At 42.2% G+C, this 20,114-nt stretch overlaps 1 long non-coding RNA gene and 1 pseudogene across 1 annotated transcript; both read right to left on the minus strand.

The window, feature by feature from the left end:
• Nucleotides 1–9,027: 9,027 nt before the first annotated feature.
• LOC146494710 (uncharacterized) lies at nucleotides 9,028–10,956 on the minus strand (annotated as a pseudogene).
• Nucleotides 10,957–17,351: 6,395 nt separating this feature from the next.
• LOC146494711 (uncharacterized) lies at nucleotides 17,352–19,887 on the minus strand. The gene is made up of 3 exons (XR_014871723.1): nucleotides 19,686–19,887; nucleotides 19,268–19,472; nucleotides 17,352–19,165 (listed from the first exon to the last, which is right to left on the minus strand). It is a non-coding gene; the product is annotated as an uncharacterized LOC146494711 (long non-coding RNA).
• Nucleotides 19,888–20,114: the final 227 nt, after the last annotated feature.

Below are 20,114 nucleotides of genomic sequence, written 5' to 3' on the forward strand. Positions count from 1 at the left end.
TATTTGAGAATATGAGAATATCCTTATTCCTTAATCCTAAGAGGGGAACATGTACATTCACACAGTTTGTTGGAGGCACCTTTATTGGGGCACAACAATGAAATATGCTGGGAACACTTGATATGGTCACTTGAACATCCAACATGAGCAAACCTGAGACAGAACAAATGTGTTTTTGTTGTGCAGGGGGTTTGTGCTTGGGACACGGTGTTAGGAAAGTGCCCTGCCTTCTGGGATTCGCAACCTTAACAGAACTTAAGCAGCACCTCTTGAGGGGCAATAGAAGCGGGGAAGCAGTGCTTTGACAGTAGAGGCTCTCTACCCTCAATACCACAGCAAGGAGGACGGAGGCTTCTTCCTCCTGTGCGTCGGATACTTCTGGGAGGCGGAAGGTGATAGTTTGCTCCAACTGGCATGAAACTTTACCTGGAGGCTGTGCTCTTGCTGTAAGTGGACCCACAGCAGCAGTGGGCACTGCTCTCTTGCCAGTAGGCAGGGGAATGGTAGGCCTATGTGAGGTGGGACTGCCAGGGCCGGGAGCCACTGCCAGTCCCCTTCGAGGCCTTCCCCAAACCGCAGCACAATTCATGTCCAAGACGTTCAGCTTTATAGACTAAAACACTGTCAAACATAAAATGAGGATATGGGCCTCAAATCTAGTTTATGTCAATTATGCAGATTTCGGTATAAACAACAGGATCTGCTTACCTTTATTTTGAAGGCCTTCTGTGAGTGGGAACCAGAACCAGCTTTCTCCAGTCTGACACTTGATGGCAAATTTGCCAGTGGCCCCCAAATGGCTCCTCTCTTCTAAAAAAAAGAACCATCACATCAGGGTTCACCACTCTGTTAGTGTTCATCTTCTTTCTTTAAGGAAATACAGGAGAGTGACTACCTTTTTAAAAGATTTAATCTATTTCCGCAGTTGAAATTACAGGTTACAGCGCTGGACCTCGATATGAACCAACAGTCTGCTTCACAAGAAGGATGCCCCTTTAAAGGGGCAATACGGTTTTATACCACAACAAAAACAGGTATTATTATGACTATCTTCTTCTGGGAAATCTAAGTTCTCTGTAGAGCACTCAAGGCTGATATACGAGTTCTGATCAGAGCCTGTATTTCATCCAAGGTTTTCAGTTACTGTTTTGGTCTCTATCACATTCTCTATGCAGAACTTATTGTAAAAAAGGACAGACTGAATGAAGGTCTCCAAAGACCAGTCTGTAAAATGAAAATAGTCCTGTAGCCTGGGGAAAGCATCCTCTGGGAATGTTTTAATGGTGCTTGGAGGGGTTTGTTTCCTGAGGGGTGTGTCTGCAGGGATGAGGAGTAGAGAGAGCTGGTCAGATTGTCCCAGGTGGGGGAGAAGTCTTCTCTTCACAGTTGAAAGTAAAAGAAAAACAAACCCCAGTTGGCCCACAAACATGACAGGAACTCCTCAGATTACAGCAAACATCAGTTTATAGTGGACATCAACTGTTGTGAGATGACTGTGAAGGCTGGATTGTTTTACATTTTAGGAAAAACTATAATATATACCACACATCTGTAAGGCTTATTTGGATGTCTTACACGGCAGCTTCAAACAAATAATTATTTAAGTGTTAGCCTTCCAAAATCGAAAAAAATAAATTTACCCAGTCATCGGTCATACCTCTTTGACTCTCTCGAAGCTGTGTGTTCCATCGGTTCGCCTTTAGGCAGTAATAGGTGAGTGTGCACAATTACTCCCATTATTGCCATTTTCAGGTTTGTGGGCAGATAAACAAGCAGGGCATGGTGAAAGTAATCGTTCCATTACATGAAATGGAAAGTGCAAGAGGCGTAATCAAGCAGCTTTGTTGCAAAAACATGTCTCTGTTCTGCCTAATGGTGTTTTGAGTTATGATGGTTGAAAGCCTGCTGCTATGTTAGCAGTCTACCTGCACTCTTTACGAGGAAAAGAAAATCATAGATGATTGTTTGTGGTGGTGCAAACGTACGTAAATGCTGCTTTTTATTTCACTTAGTCTCCTGATCAGACAAATACAGTTAGGTCAAGAGAGTGACTCTGTTTGTGACATTTTTTTCTTTGCTCATTTAATGTATGTCTTAATGTTGTGCTATCAACTGTTTACAAAAAAAAAAACATTGCAAGATAATGAAGATATTTTTATATGTGCCTTTATTTTCAAATATTTAGGTGAGAGTTTCATTATGGGCCGTTTACTATTTATTTTATCCAGAAAATTATATGGTGTCATGGTCTGGGCGAGCCTGAGTAACTTTCCACAGCATCAGCTCTCCTCCTCTGGGTTGAGCCCTTCCCGTTCCTCAGCTGCAGGCAATTATTCTGGCAGTATTTAGGAGCAGCGCACACAGTGAGTCTTCGCCAGATTGTCTGCTAACCTCAGTTAGTTCACAGCCTCATGTTCCTGTGTATTTATCAGTGTGCATTACTTACCTCTCTCTTCCTGTCTCCTAGTCGGTACCTGGATTGTTCCTGGACTTAAAGTTTCCACCGGCCCCACTCCAGTCTCAGCAGTTTAGTGACCTGACTGTTCCATGCTCGCCCTAGCCCCGCACCTCACAGACACCACGCTTTTGCACAAAGCTTAATCTTGTTTTTTGTCTTGAATATTTATGTTAGGAACACTTGTAAATAAAAGTTTTTGTTTTCGCAAATCACTTCGAGCTTCCGGTCTTTGGTTCTGTGCCTGAGTCCATTCCACACCATGGGCCTCTGTGCCTTGACATATGGAGCTAATTCCAAATATTGTTTGTATGTTTGAACTTGGTGTCTGTTCAGGAATATTTTCAATATGTACTCCAAGAGGTTTGAATGCAATTGATGGAGGACATGTTTAGACTAAAAAAAACTATTAGATAAATGTACATAAATATAGACAAATAAATAGATCAGAGTGGCAAAAACAACACTTTTGCACACACATTCTTAGAATATTCTTTTAAAAAAAATACACCAGCAAACTCCAAAAGACACTGACTTGTGTTCAAAGCAGCCAGTTTACTGTCTGAGATAGCTCTGATCAATCGAAGCACAGACCAAGGAGGGGTGTGGATTTACTCAGACTTTCTATCTGATATCTTACAGTTTTCATAATCAGTTCAGTTAAAGTAATTATTGCCAGTGATTTTGGCATTAATGAAAATGCTAAAATTGACAGCCTCAACATTGCATTCACTCTATTATTAGAGAGTGAATGCAACGGGCTTTACTCAAACTGTAAATGAGCCCACCCACCACTTTAATCACACAGGATCTTATTCTGATCCAGAGAAACTGAACATGTAACAGTATTCCCCGAAAACCCTATTTTGTCTGACCATTTCTAAATAATGTTTAAATTTACGAGCATGTACACAGCAGTGGGAATACAATATCATTACAGTAAATGTCTTTCTGAAAATGCTGTGACTAAATTTAAAGATATAATTCCTTTACTTTCACTCTCTTCACTGCCATGTGCTAAAACAGTACAGAGCAGCTACCTAAACTCTGCTACCACAGAAGCTGATTATTTCATTACTAGGGATGGGAATTGACAACAATTTAGCATTTGGAAATTCCATTATTGATATCACTTTTTGATTCGATTCCTTCTCGATTCTCGTTGGGTTCTCACTGGTTCTGCTTCGAAAGCCATCACTATCACTAAGCAGCCTATCAAAGACATTACATTTGTGCAAATTAATTACATGCTGTGGTCAAATGTTTCTGCATGTTGGAGGTATTTCCCCTCTGCTGTGATCAATTTTGGGGTCATTACTCAAAAACGAATTATTAGTAAGGCAGTACGTTATTTCTTACTTTGCGAGAGAACGCTGGCCTTCTGTCAAAAAGGTAGCATTGGTAATGGATGTTTAATTCAATTCAATTCAACTTTAGTTATACAGCGCCAAATCATAACAACAGTCATCTCAAGGTGCTTTATATTGTAAGGTAGACCCTACAATAATACATACAGAGAAAAACCAAACAATCATCTGACCCCCCTATGAGCAAGCACTTTGGTGACAGTGGGAAGGAAAAACTCCCTTTTAACAGGAAGAAACCTCCGACAGAACCAGGCTCAGGGAAGGGCGGGGCCATCTGCTGCGACCGGTTGGGGTGAGAGAAGGAAGACAGGATAAAGACATGCTGTGGAAGAGAGACAGAGATTAATAACAGGTATGATTCAGTGCAGAGAGGTCTATTAACACATATTGAGTGACAAAGGTGACTGAAGAAGAAATACTCAATGTATCATGGGAGTCCTCCCAGCCTACACCTGTTGCAGTAATAATTTTACCTCTTCACTCTCTTGACTCTGGATACTGTAGCTTCTGTGAAAATTAAGGCCTCAAATTAGGAAGTACTTGAATCCCTTCTCAAACACGTAGCCTAAAGCAGATAACTCTTAATTATTTCCTCCAAACCATCAACGTGTCTTTTAGACCCCATTCCTACAAGACTGCTCAAAAAAGTCCTGCCATTAATTAATGGTTCAGTTGTAAATATGATCAACCTATCTCTAATAATCAGCTATGTACCACAGGTCTTCAAGCTGGCTGTAGTTAAACCTTTACTTAAAAAGCCATCTCTAGACCCAGCAGTCTTAGCTAATTATAGGCCAATCTCCAACCTTCCTTTATATCAAACATCCTTGAAAGAGTAGTTGTCAAACAGCTAACAGATCATCTGCAGAGGAATGGCTTATTTGAAGAGTTTCAGTCAGGTTTCAGAGCTCATCACAGCACAGAAACAGCTTTAGTGATAGTTACAAATGATCCCCTCCTTGGTCTGGACTCATCTCTGTGCTTGTCCTGCTAGACCTCAGTGCAGCGTTCGATACTGTCGACCATAATATGTTGTGGCGAATCCACTTAGCAAAAAAATGAATCGGACATCAGTTGTAGAAACGATAGTCTTTATATAAGGCTTCAAAAGGGGGAATGTACAACAAAAACTTCTCGGCATTCGGAGCAACATATAATGGCTTCCCAAAACTTTCTTTGCTAGCTAAAAAACCCAGAGTAACTTTCGTCTACCGCAAAGGATTCTGGGAAACGCAGTTTTCTAATGAAAATACCTGTTAAATGCTCCCCTTTAGCAGAAATTTAAATCTATAATTAACAGTTCTCACTAAACATGTGACTAACACTTAAATCACTTACAAAATAACCAAAATGCTGTTATCAAACAATAAACTGCAATAAAGTTACAACATCCTCCCCCCCGATGAACAATCTGTTCATCTAAAGCTCCAGGTTATACAACAACTGAATCTGTCTTCTTAACAGAGTCCCCGTTGTCGTGCGAACTAAGCAAGATCTAACAAGACCGTCTCGACCAGGAAACATTTCTTCAATTCTTCCAAGTTTCCACACTTGTCTGGGGAGGTTGTCATGCCCAATGAGCACGACATCCCCTAGTTTTAGGGGTGTAGGCTCTGAAGCGTCACAGCAATGAGCTAACTTCAGCTCCAACAGATAGTCCCTTCTCCAGGTGTTCCAGAAGTTGGTCATGAGTTTCTGCCGGTATCTCCATCTCTGAGTAATGTCCTCTTTGTTAGGTGTTGGATGGTGTGTGTCCTTCAGGATTGACTTGGGTGGTAGAGATGTCAGTCGTTTGCCCACCAAAAAGTGGGCTGGAGTAAGTGGTTGCGGTTCATTTACCTCGTTGTGCACAAAGGTGAGAGGCCTAGAGTTCAGAGTCGCTTCGACTTCCGCCAACACAGTACACATTTCTTCAAAGTGGAGTGAAGCTCTACCTAACACCTTCTTGAGCCAGATTTTCACTGATCTGACAAGATGTTCCCAGAATCCACCCCACCAGGCTGCTCTTTCTGCAATGAACTTCCAAGTAATTCCTCTTTCCGAGAAAAACTCCAGCAAATGTGGGTCTTTAATTGTCTTCCACGGCTCCTTCAAATCTTGGTCTGCTCTCTTAAATGTTCTGGCATTGTCAGAATAGATAACTCTGCATAGCCCTCTCCTGGCAATGAATCTCTTCAACGCTAGCAAAAATGTCTCAGTTGACTGATCTGACACAAGCTCTAAATGGACCGCTCGTGTCACAGCACAGGTAAATAGGGCAATGTAGGATCTTTTCACAGAATCCTCTGTTTTCACATAGAGCGGCCCAGCAAAATCCACACCTGTAACTTCGAATGGTGGTGACTCGGATATTCGGTCCCTAGGCAAAGGTGCAGTTAAGTGATGCCCAGCCTTTGCCTTAAACCTCTTACACACAGTGCATCTGGTCACAATGCTCTTAACCAGCTGCCGAGCCCGGATGATCCAATATCTCTCTCTTATTTGTACAAGAGTGTCCCTCACTCCTGAATGCATCACCCTTTTGTGACAGTCCTGTATCAGCAGTTCTGAAAATCTGTGTTTGTTTGGCAGAATCCAAGGATGCTGCTCTCTGAATGTCAAGTCCGACTGCTGCAGCCTGCCTCCAACACTAAGCAGCTCATCTTCATCAAGGAATGGTTTCAGTTCCTGAATCTTACTGTCATTCATCATAGGTTTTCCTACCTTCAGTCTCTGGACCTCCTGGTGAAAACTGTGATGTTGTGCAACCTTAATCCAGTACTTCTCAGCATCAAGAAGCTCATTTGCTGTCAGCTCACCTTGCATCTTTGGTTGCATCGTTGTTTTTGCATTAGCTATGAATCTCCTAATCCATGCTGTCACTCTGAGCACTCTCTTCAGTTTGCTGTAACTCTCAAGCTTCAGTATTGGTTCACAGATGTCAGTGTCATTAGCAGCAAACTGCATGGCTATTTGATAACTGGATTTAAGTTCTACATTCATTTTGTCTGAAATGTTTTCACCTTCAGACTCATGTATTCGATCTTCTGATACAAGAAAACTGGGGCCATTCCACCATAGCTGGTTTTGTAGTAGGGCCTCCACTGATTGTCCTCTTGTGGGCAGGTCAGCAGGATTAGCCTTCCCTGGGATGTGTGACCATGAAGATGGACTCGTAAGAGTCTGGATCTCAGTCACTCGGTTTGCAACAAACGGTTTCCACCTTTGTGCCGAACTGCAAATCCATTGCAAAGTGATCATGGAGTCGGTCCACATTTTTATTTGGGCTTGCTCCATCTTCAGCGAGATGATCAAGTTGTTGGCCAATCTGGCCCCAATCACAGCTCCCATGAGTTCCAGACGTGGCAACGTCATTTTCTTTAGAGGGGCCACCCTGGCTTTAGATGCGACCAAGCTCATTGTCGTTTCTCCTTCTCGTGTTTTGCCTTGCAGATAGGCCACAGCACTGTATGCCCTTTCACTGGCATCACAAAACACATGTAATTCCAAGCCCTCTTTGCTTTCTTGTTGCATATTGATTTGGTACCACCTTGGTATGGCGAGCTGGTGTAACTGAGTAAGCTCTGAACACCACTGTTGCCATTCTTGTGCCAGATCTGGTGGCAATTCTTCATCCCAGGAGAGCCCCCTCTCCCACATTGCTTGGAACATGCACTTGACCCTAATGGTGAAGGGGTTCAGAAACCCAAGTGGGTCATAAATTCTTGCTGAGGACTGCAGCACGCTTCGTTTGGTTCCTTTCTTCTCTGTTAGAAGCCTCACTAGTGAACTAAGGTCAAAGGTGAAATCATCAGGCTCTGGCCTCCACACTAATCCAAGCACCTTTAATGCTACTCCATTCGTCTCAGGTGCCATCATGTAGTTTGTGGAGCTCTTCTCCCATTTCTGCCTCAGTTCAGCTGAGTTTGTCATCCATTTGCAAAGCTCCATACCAGCAGCCGCCAGTATTTCTTTGGCATTCGTCGTTATGTGATATGCCTCTTCCACTGAGCGTGTACTTGAAATGAAGTCATCTACGTAAAGTGACTCCCTTATTGTATTCACCACTTGTGGTTGGCTTGTTTCATATTGTTTTAGATGTCTTTGAATTGTCGCTGCAAGCAGAAATGGGCTTGGCGTAACTCCAAACACCACTCTCATCATCCTCAGAATGCGCAGGTGATCATTCACTTCGCCATTCGGTGCACCTGAGAACCACAGGAACCTGACTGCATCTCTGTCCCTTTCTGCAAGACGTATTTGCAGGAATGCTTGTTTTATGTCTGCCAGAAAGGTGACTTCATGTTCCCTAAATCTAAGGAGAACACTGAGCAGATCTGGATTCAAATTTGGCCCCGTAAATAAGCAGTCATTCAGCGGCAGACAGCCTTCTTCATGGGACGATGCATCAAAGACCACTCTTAATTTTGTAGTTGCTTTGTCCTCTCTCAGCACTGCATGGTGAGGCATATAATACATTACAGAGTCTGTGCTGCGGTTTGGTGTCACTTCCTCTGCAATGTTCTGGTCCAAGTAGTCCTCCACCACTTGATTATACCTGCTGAAGAGTGTGACATCCTTCTTAAATCTTTTACTCAGACCTTCCAGCCGTTTTTTGGCAACTCTGTAGTTGTCTGAGAGCTCTACCTTTTCTGGCTTCCATGGCAACTCCACCTGATATCGTCCATCTTTAAACATAGTCGTTCTCTCAAACATCTGCAGAGCCTCATCATTTTCTGGGTTCTTCGTTGTCTCATTTGTAATACCCAGAGACTCTATTTCCCAGAATGCTTTCAGTTGCTTGGAGAGGAGTTTCTCTTCCTCACACGGAATGAACATGCAGGTTGCCTCTGTAACAGTTGATGCAGAGACTGGACCCTGAACAGACCATCCGAAGGTGCTCTCCAGTGCCACCAATGTTTCTGTAAGTCTCTCCACCCTTCCTGTCACGATCTGCCAATAGTAGTCAGCTCCTATGAGGACAGCAAGCTCTGGTTCCTCATTGGATCCTGGGAAGTCAGCCAGTTGTAGTCCTCTTTTCTTAAGCTCATGCTGGATCTGTTCACCAGGAACCTTCATTATTGCCGAGCACACTTGTGGGGTCTCCACAGCTTCTATTACAATACTCTGGTTAGGATCCCAGATATTTTGTAGCATAACCTTCACTATGCCGCAATGTGATCTTGTGGGAAAGAAGGACCCAAATGTGTGTAGTGTCAATGTCTCTTGCCTTATTACTGGTAAATTTAGGCTCTTCACCAACGTTTCATGTATGAAGCTTCTTTGGCTGCCTCCATCTAATAAGCAACGAGCTACCCTTCTGCCTGACGGGCCTTCAATCCACACCTTTGCAGTCTGTAGCAACACAGTGTTCTGTTCACCTGGTTTCACTCTTACTGAATGAGGGAGCACGGAGGAGACCACTGCTTCTTCTGGTTGGGATGGGGCCTGTACATCCACCCTTTCACCACCACACACAGCAACGTGATGTCTCCTTCCACATTTCTCACAGGACACATTCTTGGTCTTACAGAATCTTGCAATGTGTTTCTGTCCCAAACACACAAAACATCTCCCCATTCTCTTTAACTTGTCCTTTCTTTGAAGCATGTCATTATTTGGGCAGTTTTCCGATTTGTGATCGGCACACTCACAGAATATACAGGTGTTTTGTTTCTGGCTGGCTGTGTAGAGCGCAGCAGTAGATTGTATGCTAGGCCTTTTACCTCACATCACTGAACGGTGGCCTGTACAGTTTATTTTCAGTTTTCTGTGGGTTGTACGACTTTGTCATTTGCAGCGCTCTTTCCCTGCTCTGAACCTCCTTCTGTAGGAATGTGACCATTTCTGACACTTTCCACTCTTCATCTCCATTTCTCTGACGGCTGTATTCAAGAGCTATATCATCTGGAATCATCTTTAGCAATACTGGGCATAACAAGCTTCCGTAGCTTTCTGACACTACACCCAATGACTCTAAACTTCTGATCTGAATTTCACATTCATCATACAGCTGCCTCAAAGCATGCACATCAGAGGATTTTTTAACAGGGGTGAGGTTCAGCAGTTTTGACATGTGCGCACTAATTACTACATCCTTTCTTCCAAATCGGTTTTGCAGTAACTCAATTGCGTTGTCATAATTTTCATCTGTCAACATCAGTCCTGCAACTGCTTTTGCTGCTTGGCCAGTGAGATAGGTTTTCAAATAGGTAAACTTCTCTCTTTTGCATAGTGCATCATTGTGGTGAATAACAGCTTCATATTGACTCCAAAACTCCTGCCACAAATTGGCATCTCCATCATATTTGTGAATAATCAGTTTAGGAAGCTTTACCGATGCTCTCTGTGCCAATGAATGAGCAGAGCTAGCGTCACTCACCCTTTGATGCGCGGCTCATTCGCGGCAATCCTCATTTCTTTTAATTATGCGCCGTGGAACGGCTCTTGGACAGGATGATGCGCTCCTTATATTCCTCTGCCCTTTCGATCTCCATTTCCAGGTCATCCAGAGCTGTTTTACGTTCTATTTCACTATCTAAGGCATACAAGCTGAGCTCCTTTGCCGACAGCATTTCCAGTAATGTGCTCAGATGGTCAGTGTCCGGATCTGGTTTAGCCATTTCGGAGTCAATTTGATGTACAAGTCGTGTGGTAGCACCTCTTATTGTCCCACGTTTCCGTTTTGTTCTTTCCATTTCTCTCTGATGCTCGTCATCCGCCACTCCCGCAGCTTCGGCGGCGGCTCCGCGTAAATCCTGTTCGCTCATCTCTCCCGGGTTTCGGCACCAAAAAATGTTGTGGCGAATCCACTTAGCAAAAAATGGATCGGACATCAGTTGTAGAAACGATAGTCTTTATATAAGACTTCAAAAGGGGGAATGTACAACAAAAACTTCTCGGCATTCGGAGCAACATATAATGGCTTCCCGAAACTTTCTTTGCTAGCTAAAAAACCCAGAGTAACTTTCGTCTACCGCAAAGGATTCTGGGAAACGCAGTTTTCTAATGAAAATACCTGTTAAATGCTCCCCTTTAGCAGAAATTTAAATCTATAATTAACAGTTCTCACTAAACATGTGACTAACACTTAAATCACTTACAAAATAACCAAAATGCTGTTATCAAACAATAAACTGCAATAAAGTTACAACATAATATCCTATTAGAGTGATTAGAGCACGCGGTAGGTATTACAGGTACTGCGCTGCAGTGCAAATCTAATAGACTCCAATTTGCCTCTTAACACACTGAGGTTAATTATGGAGTTCCACAGGGTTCAGTGCTAGGACCAATTCTGTTTACATTATACATGCTTCCCTTAGGCAGTATCATCAGAAGACATAGCATACATTTTCACTGCTATGCTGATGACACCCAGCTCTATCTATCCATGAAGCCAGATAACACACACCAATTAGTTAAACTGCAGGAATGTCTTAAAGACATAAAGACCTGGATGGCCGCTAACTTTCTGCTTCTTAATTCAGATCAAACTGAGGTTATTGTACTTGTACTCGTACTTGGGTGGTTACTGTATTATTTCATTTCATTTCATTTGAGTTGATTTGATTTTTTTTTTTTTGCACACTGAGATTTTGCTCCACCCAAAAATAAACCACACCTTTCTCAAAAAACAATATAGTGCAAACTGAATTTTGTGGAAATCACACACAACCAAATCCATTTTTTTTTTAAAGAACTTAAAGGACTTACACCAGTTACCCACCGGAGTTATTTGGGAGGGTTTTTTTGGAAATGAAAGGAATAGAAAGAATAACACAGGAACACAATAATGGCATCAAGGCACAGAAAAGATGAAGGAGTAGAGTTCAAATCAAACCAGAGTGTAAACAAGCAGGGACCCCATTCTGAGTTAAAATTGCAGAATATTAGCTTTGATTATGAGCTGTTTTTAATTGATTCTTCAATTTATGAGGAGGTAGAATCATGCCACAAACTGATTGGCTTTATTGATGCAGATTATGCTATTATATAAGACAACAGCCAAAGATCACAAAGCATGACTCACCCACTCATAATTTTTGGGTGACGCAGTTGTAGTTCCTTGATTGTCTCAAATTTGCCATATGAATATTCTTAAGTTTTTCTCTTACTCTTTTAAATTATTTCTTTATGAGGCATAAAGAAAAGTGTTTGAGGAACCTATCAAAGTGTATGTGCTGCTGCCAATCTCTGCTGCTGAATAATCTGTTAAAGCTCTATGGTCAGGTCTTGAGTTGAGATTTATTCAGAAATACATTTGACCTGATATGAATAGAGCCTTGAACACCTTTTTTTTTTTTTTTCATTTTTTAAAATGTAGTTTTTCAGTGGACTCCAACTTCAGATCCCCGCTGAATGTTCTGAGAAAAATGACAAATTCTCTGAAAGAGGCAAATGCTAGGTAATTTCCCATTTCCTGTATCTGCTTGCCCGAGCATGTAATTACACCTGCAGGCACCCAATTTCCCAGCTTTTACCACAGCAGGATATTCGGAACCACAGAAAATGGGAACTTTTTTAAATAATAAAATGTAGGCATGACCATTCTGTTATTGTTACAGTTGTTCTTAAGGTCTCCCATCTAAAAACCCTGTTCAAACCGTTTCACATCATGCCAAGTCAGAAATATCCTAATGTCTTGCATATACAGTATGTGCATAACTGAGGATACCTTCATTCAATAAAAATGAAAGAACTCATCCTATTAAATTATTTAATAATTAGTAAAAGTACTATTAGACATAACACAACATCAAACAGTAATTCAGACAAAGATGAGTTAGAAGGATTGGTTAACCCTCTACTGCATGACTTTTTAATTTTTTGGGAAAAAAATATTTCTCCCTATTTTGGTGGAGCTTTAGGGTCCCTAATAATATATCAATCATAAAATTTGACACCCTGCCCCCCCCCCCAAACAGATATGGGTTTGTTGCTTCAAGGCAACACTGTGCGACAAGGGTAGTAAAATGCCAAGTTATTCTATAATAAGTAGTATTAGTACAACAAGGATGAACAAATAAATAAACAACAAATAAACAATGCAAACATTTCACAGAACAATAAAACACCTAAATACATCCAACATTTGACCGTAACCCCATGCACGCATGCACGCGTCTTGGTGGCCCAGACCTGGTTTGCCAGAGGTGGCCCACACATGGGCCAGCACAAGGCCAGTTTCAGACACACTGTGCTGTCCTGTGCTGGCCCATGTGTGGATTACCTCTGGCAAACCTGATCTGGGCCACCAAAGGGCCGTCATTCATTGCAGTATGTGGGCCATCTGTAGGTGATGTGCAGCCACGGGCCAGTTGTAGACACACTGCTGGCCCTGTGCTGGCCCAGAACGGTTTCAGCTCTGGCCCCAGATGTCAGCCTAATGTGTACCTTAATCAAGCCATGCAATAACAACATGTGCCAGAACATGCAAAACAGTGCAAAAGTAACATGCCGAAACTCTCTTCAGACAGTGAATGGACTGATTTTTATATAGCGCTTTTCTACTCTCCCAAATTGCTCTATACAACATGCCACATTCACCCACTTTTGCTTAACTGAGTACTTCCTAACTACATTCATACACATTCACACTCTTGACATGCAGACTGGAGGAGCCAGGGATCGAACCACTAACCTTCCGATCAGTTTGTAACCTGCTCTACCACCTGAGATATGGTACGCCATCGCATAAACAGTGGCGTCATTGCCAGACCTGGCACACATCTGGTTGGCATACACTCTGTCAAAACACCAGTCAGTCAGAAGTGCCAGCTTGATGCCAGATCTGGGCCAGACCTGTTTTCTGTAGGCCTGGGCCACATAAACCAAGCCACAATCAAGCCAGATATGGCATGCCATCACATAGACAGTGCCATCTATGCCAGGCCTGATGACATACGTCTTATCATGCCAGAAGTCGGCCAGCAGTGCCGACTTGATACCAGATCCTGGCCAGACCTGCTTGCTATGTGGGCACTAACACACACACAGACACAGTTACTTTACCAACTGACCCCTGACCCCTGAGCTCCTAAGTATCCCCCAAACCTCATTCAGGGATCCACTACTCTACTTCAATGTCACTCCCTGAAAGCTCACTGTCCTCACTTTCTGAGGACAGAAAGTGCACATTCCCTTGGTTTCCTTCCATAAAAGGTATTTACATCCATGTCCTGTAATTATGAGTAGATTGTAAAGTAAAAAACATTGACTATGATCATATAAATGCAGACAAACACATCTCTACACTCATATGCAAATGCATTATAATGCCTGAAAAATTTTGGGCTAACTGCGAAAATTAACAGTTTTACTGTATAAATAAATTTACAAAAGTAGAACAAACAATCAAATATGCTTCTTAACATATTCATGCACATACAAGTATTTTTTAATATACATTTATTTCACTATAAACATGTAAAATAGTGATCTTTATCTTGCCTCCTAATGGAGATGTCCCTCATGCAGTGCAGCTTGCAGAAAGGGGTCCTCCCCCACCAAAATGAAAGTTACACCACCTTCAACTCATCATTTTATTGGAAAGAGATGTGTCTGGTAGCATTATTTGAAAAAAAAAGTTTTTTTTTTTTTGAAGGGCCAGTGTAAGGCATGAAAATGTGGTTTGTTGCCTCAGGGCAACGCTATGCTGTAGAGGGTTTTAATTGTTACCCATATAGCCATAAGTAGTGTTAGATTTAGATCTAGGTGCAAATATAATCAGCTAGTATGGACCCTCATTATATTTGCGTCTCTGCATGCTCTGAGTTGAATCATTTAATTGCTAGTAGTGAAGAGCCATTGTTACCTGCATATTACAATAATACAACTTGAACTTGAAAGGATATGGGTATGTTAGCTAAGCAAACGTAACCAAAATAGAAATATTTAAATTGCAGTCTCAAGTTCAGGTTCAGGTTCACCCACCTCCTTTGTGGGTCTAATAAAGCAATAGTATTCAGTTTCTAGTGTGAATCACTTCAAAGAGAGTGGGAGAAGTTGCTGGATTATTTTAATATATCCTACTGACCTCATAGAAGGTGTATGCTAGCTACATAGACTCATTTGTTAAACGGTGAAATATGCATATGTCATGTGAGGGCTGTGTACAGGCAGGAGTGCTGGTAAGGAGGACCCAAAGTGCAGAGATGGAAGGTAAACTCAAACGTAGATTTATTGTAAACCAAAAACTAAACTGAAAACTACAAAGCCAAACAGGCTGACAGTGATGTGACGTTCTGTATCGAGGCTTCAAAGCTTGTGTTGAGTAATGGAGGAGGCGTTTCCGTGATGCGTGTATCGAGGCTTGCTTCGTTTATGGGAGGAGCTGAAAATGATGACGTCCGAAACATCGCTCCCCGGCTGTACCACGTGACTGGTTCAGGAAGTGGTTCAAACTTTGCCACAAGCTATGAAAGCGATATAAACCCCTCAGACTTCATTCAAAATGTGGGTGTTTGATGAAGAGTTGCGGTTAGTGAGAGTTTGGAGACAGTTTGGAGGTTTATGAGAGTGAGGAGAGAAAGTCAGGAGAGAATGGAGCCAGACGAGGATGTCCTCCGCTGTGTGGTAACATTTTGATCTTATTCCTCCCAACAAGGTATGTAAATTTCTACAGAAGATGTATTTTCATAATACTGATAGTGCAATACAATTTATGTTAAGCTGCCTTTACTTTTGTACAAGGTGAAGTGCTTGCTATGTGCCAGGGAGCTGGGATATAACAACAACACCTCATCCATGCTTAGGAACTACAGAGCTTTGCATGAGAATAAGGGGAACACCAATTGTGGAGCAAGACCAGGTGAGCCATCAAATGCAATGATAATATAGCATGCAGTAATGTTACTAAATGATATAACAATATTATACAACTGTAATAAGTTACGTGTGTGATAATTATATTTGTGCTTTGTTTTTATTGTCTTTCCTCAGGAGAATAATCTCAAATAGATGAAGACCTGGTTAGCATGGTGATTGAGGACTCCCAGCCATTTAGCATTGTGGAGGACAAAGGATTTAAAAGATTTGTTAAATCATTAAATCCTAGCTATGTTTTCCCCACTAAAAAGGCCATAAAAGCAGTGAAAATTTAGTTTTTGCAGAATAAAATGTGAACAGGCAGGACTGAGGCTCAAGTGTAGCTGTCCATACCTCAACGTTACAAAAGCACAACCACTGTCCACACCCCAACCACACCTCACCTCACAGTAAATGATCATTTCCATTTTAAGCATTTCCAAATGATCATTTTGCATACTGCCAGTATAAATATACACATATACTGCCATCACTACAATATAGATGTTTTACACACTCCTTTTGTTGTTGACATTTACAGGCTGTGTGCAAAATGCCACACTCTTCAAATTCATGCCAACTAATATTTTTACGTCCAGTAGATGTCCTACTAGAGCAGTGGTTCCCAAACTTTTTTTGCTGGGCCCCCCTTGTTTTACAAGAAAAATGTTCGCGCGCGCACGCACGCAAGAACACATCCTCCAACCACACACACCCATATTTTGGTCCATTGCGGTTTATTTCACACCTCAAACATTTAGTAAACAATTAAGCAAATACAAGTAATCTGCAATAAATTACAGGTAGTAAGAAAATTAACTAATAAAGTCTTTTACACTACGTCCACACCTACACGGGTATTTTTGAAAATGCAGCTGTTTCGTCCACATGTAAACGGCGTTTCGAATCACCGAGAATGGAGATTTTTTAAAACTCCTTTTTTGCGTTTACGTGTGGACGAGGAATACAGAGTTCGTCATGCAACGTCAAAGGTATGTGCCTTTTTTCACGTCACGCTGTGCGCCACGTTATTGTTTACATGAGATGAATTGCAGAATGGCAGATAGAGACGAAATACTGTTAATCTGACTATCTGCAGGTTTTACACGCTTACATACACACGCAGTTACTGTCCCTCCATTTAGAAAGGCAGAGGCGTCACGGTGTGATTATTTTACATATTAGTTGTTTTTTTCCTGTGTAATAATATTCAACATTGCTATCAATACATTTTTCAAAAAAAAAAAGCCTCTCTGTGCAAAATGGGTTTAAAAACATGAACAACTGTGGGATACTGTTTGTCCGTGATTTAGACAGGGGGAACAAATCCTGGCAGGATCAGCCTGATGTTATTTGTATCCCACTGTAACTTTACTGTATAAAGAGCTAACATCTCCAAAATGTCAGGAGTAGTTAGTCATTACAACAAGTGTTTGTGAACTAAAAATCAAGAATGTGGGATACTGTTTGTCCGTGATTTGAACAGCCCAGCGCTGCTCCCGACGAAGGGAAAACCAATCCTGCAGGGAGACCTACCTCGGCACTTGTGCAGGTAAAACCAAAGGGAAGATATGCGTCACCATATTTTCTAGTCTTTTGCTTAGAATGAAGTTGGTTTGGAAACATATTCAGCGATGCTTCATCTCCTGCTTTGCGTTTGTGTGGGCGCCCCGTGCTAGCAGTGTCCAAGCGTTGTTTTTTTGTTTTTTTTTCCCTTTTCATGCCGCGCCCCCCCTGCAGGCCCCACACTTTGGGAACGTCTGTACTAGAGCAAATGAAGCTTCAAGACGCTTTGCGCTGGGGTGAACCAATTGGATGAAAAGCTTCAGTGCTTCATGAAGCTTCATCTGCCCATCACTACTGACAGGCAGACCACACAGCATAGTAGATGGTAGATCACGACACAGACACAGAGAAACACAGGGCTTAAATACACAGAGGGATCAATCAGGGAATGGGTAACAGGAGGGAAACACAGCTGGGGCAAATCAGGCCTAACAAGACAAAGGAAGCAAAACCAGACGCATTTACATGAGACACGGACTTTCAAAGTAAAACAGGAAACATAACACAGACTGAACTTACGGACACAAGCTGTGTCCCAAAACGTCGGCTGCATCCTTCAAAGGACCTGGCCTTCGCGGTCTACGAGGGCCGGGTCCTTTGAAGACGAGCAGGCCGGAAGTGCGAGGCTGTGAAATGGGACGGTCTAGCCTTCAGACTTGCGTCACCGCTGTGTTGGTGGAGTTTAATAAACTCGTCCATCTGCTCCTTACTATCTAAAATATAACAGGACACTGGCGTAAATTCTCGACCGTCTCACACTTCTGTTTAATCAGTTTTCTGTTTGACGTTTATTCAGCTGTGTGAAAATCCCGGAGGAACCCACCCGATGGATTAATAAAGTTTTATTTAATCTAATAACTTTGATCTCAGCCAAACCAATTTACTCCAGAACAAATAAAACACAGAAAAAGGGTAAAAAATTACATTCTTAAGTTATCTGAGTGACTTATATATCATGTTTAACCTGAGTAGCGAAAGAGCAGGGGTCTGAAAACAATGAAGCCAGGAGTCCGCTGCTCTCGCCGGCTCAAGTGACCATTGAACCCCCCAGCTTGCTATTGAGCCGGTGGGTAACGTCTCTGAAAACGTCAGCACACTTTTGCAAATATGCGATGTCTTGATAAACCAAGCAGATATTTGAAATTTACACAGCTACTTTCTCGCCTGAAAATATGTTAAAAGTTTATTTTGTGACCCAGAAAGATTAACAAGACTAATTTTAACACTCGGCCGGCATTGTTGGCAGCTGAAATTTGGATGGGCCGCGCTATGAATTCTGGGATATGGTGGGCCATGAAGGACACACCCAACCCATCCTTCAAATTCGGGGAAATGAAGGACGCATTTGTCGGCCACATTTGAAGGAGTCGACGAATTGGGACAGCCTTCGTTGCCTGTAGCAACTATGGATCACAGACAGAAAACCAGAACACTAAAACTCTAACAAAACCCACCCAGAGAACCTAAACTAAGAATAATCCTATAACCCATAAAGCAAAGCTAGAATATAGAGAAATAAAAAAATCAAAGAACCAAAAAACACAAAACACTGGGTCGATGACCCAGGCACCCTAACAGCATACATAACGAATTAATGATGACGTCTGAATACTGAGATCTTCCTGGCTGTTGTGTACCAAACTTTTTATGGATTGATGGATGTGGTCACGACCTTGTATGTGAAGAGAAGGATTTTCAATTCAATTCTAGTTTTAAAAGAATTTAATTTAAAGGGAGCAAATGAAAATAGTTGAGTATGGATATATGTGCTTGTTCTAGTCCTGTTAGTACTCACTGCAGCGATTTGGATCAACAGAAGAACAACCTGATGATAATAAATTTATATTTTTATCCTGCTAAACAGGAGGCAAATGGACTCAAGTGCTAGAATAAAACAAGAACAACAGGGAGAGTAGAATAATGTTAACTGGTCTTTATTTACACAGTCAGTGACAGCAAGTGGATATGGGGGAGCACAGGAAGGCATGTTCTGGAGAAGGAGAGAGAAGGGTTAGTCTGCAGACATTTTTCCAAAAGTTTTTGGAAGACTCTTTCCATAAGTGAGAGGAGTGAACAGAGCCAGGATACTTACTTGACATTCCAGATTTGTTTGCTACTGGTCTGTGCTCTCAAGACACAAAGAGCCCTCGGAGGTTGAGCAGGCAGTGATGGTTTGGTTAGGAAGTCCTGCAGAAGAAGCTGGCAGGTAACTGTCGCATCCAGCTTCATCCAGGTGGCTGTCTCAGTGGCTGTGGGGTGTTTGTCCAGAGCGATGAAATGTGCTGCTTTGGAGAACCCTATCAATTACGGTGAATATGGTGGTCTTATCAGAGGGAACGGGCAAGCCAGTGACAAAAGCCAAAGAGATGTGTGATGATGGGAGATGGGGTATGGTGAGAGGCTGCAATACACTGGCAGGGCGTTGTGTGTTTGACTTATTGTGGGCACAGACAGGACAAGCAGCTACATACTCTTTGACATCTTTGTGTATGGTCTCCCAGCAGAAATACCTTTTTATGAGTGAACAGGTGGCTGCAGCTCCCTGGGTCACTGGAAAAAGACTACAGTTCCAGAGAGGTGGGAACACTGCGGAACACTGACATCTGCTGGGGCTCGGAAACCGCAGCGAAGCTTGAGTGGTGAGTTCCAGGTACTGACTACGAGACAGGAGAACAAGGTTAAGCATACACATTATGATCAACAAAAGCAACGTGAGGCCGTGAACTAACATAGGTTAGCAGATAATCTGGCAAAGACTAGTTGTGAGCATTGGTCATAAATACTGCCAGTGTAATTGCCATCAGGTGGGAACCCAGGGAGGAGCAAAGAGGACTCCACCCAGAGGAAGAGAGCCGATTCAGTGGAAAGTTACCATGACTCACACAGACCATGACAGCTAGTTTGATAACGCTGACGTTTTGTTTACTTCAGTGATGATT

Source organism: Neolamprologus multifasciatus, chromosome 20, assembly GCF_963576455.1.
Source record: "Neolamprologus multifasciatus chromosome 20, fNeoMul1.2, whole genome shotgun sequence".
Lineage (NCBI taxonomy): Eukaryota > Metazoa > Chordata > Actinopteri > Cichliformes > Cichlidae > Neolamprologus > Neolamprologus multifasciatus.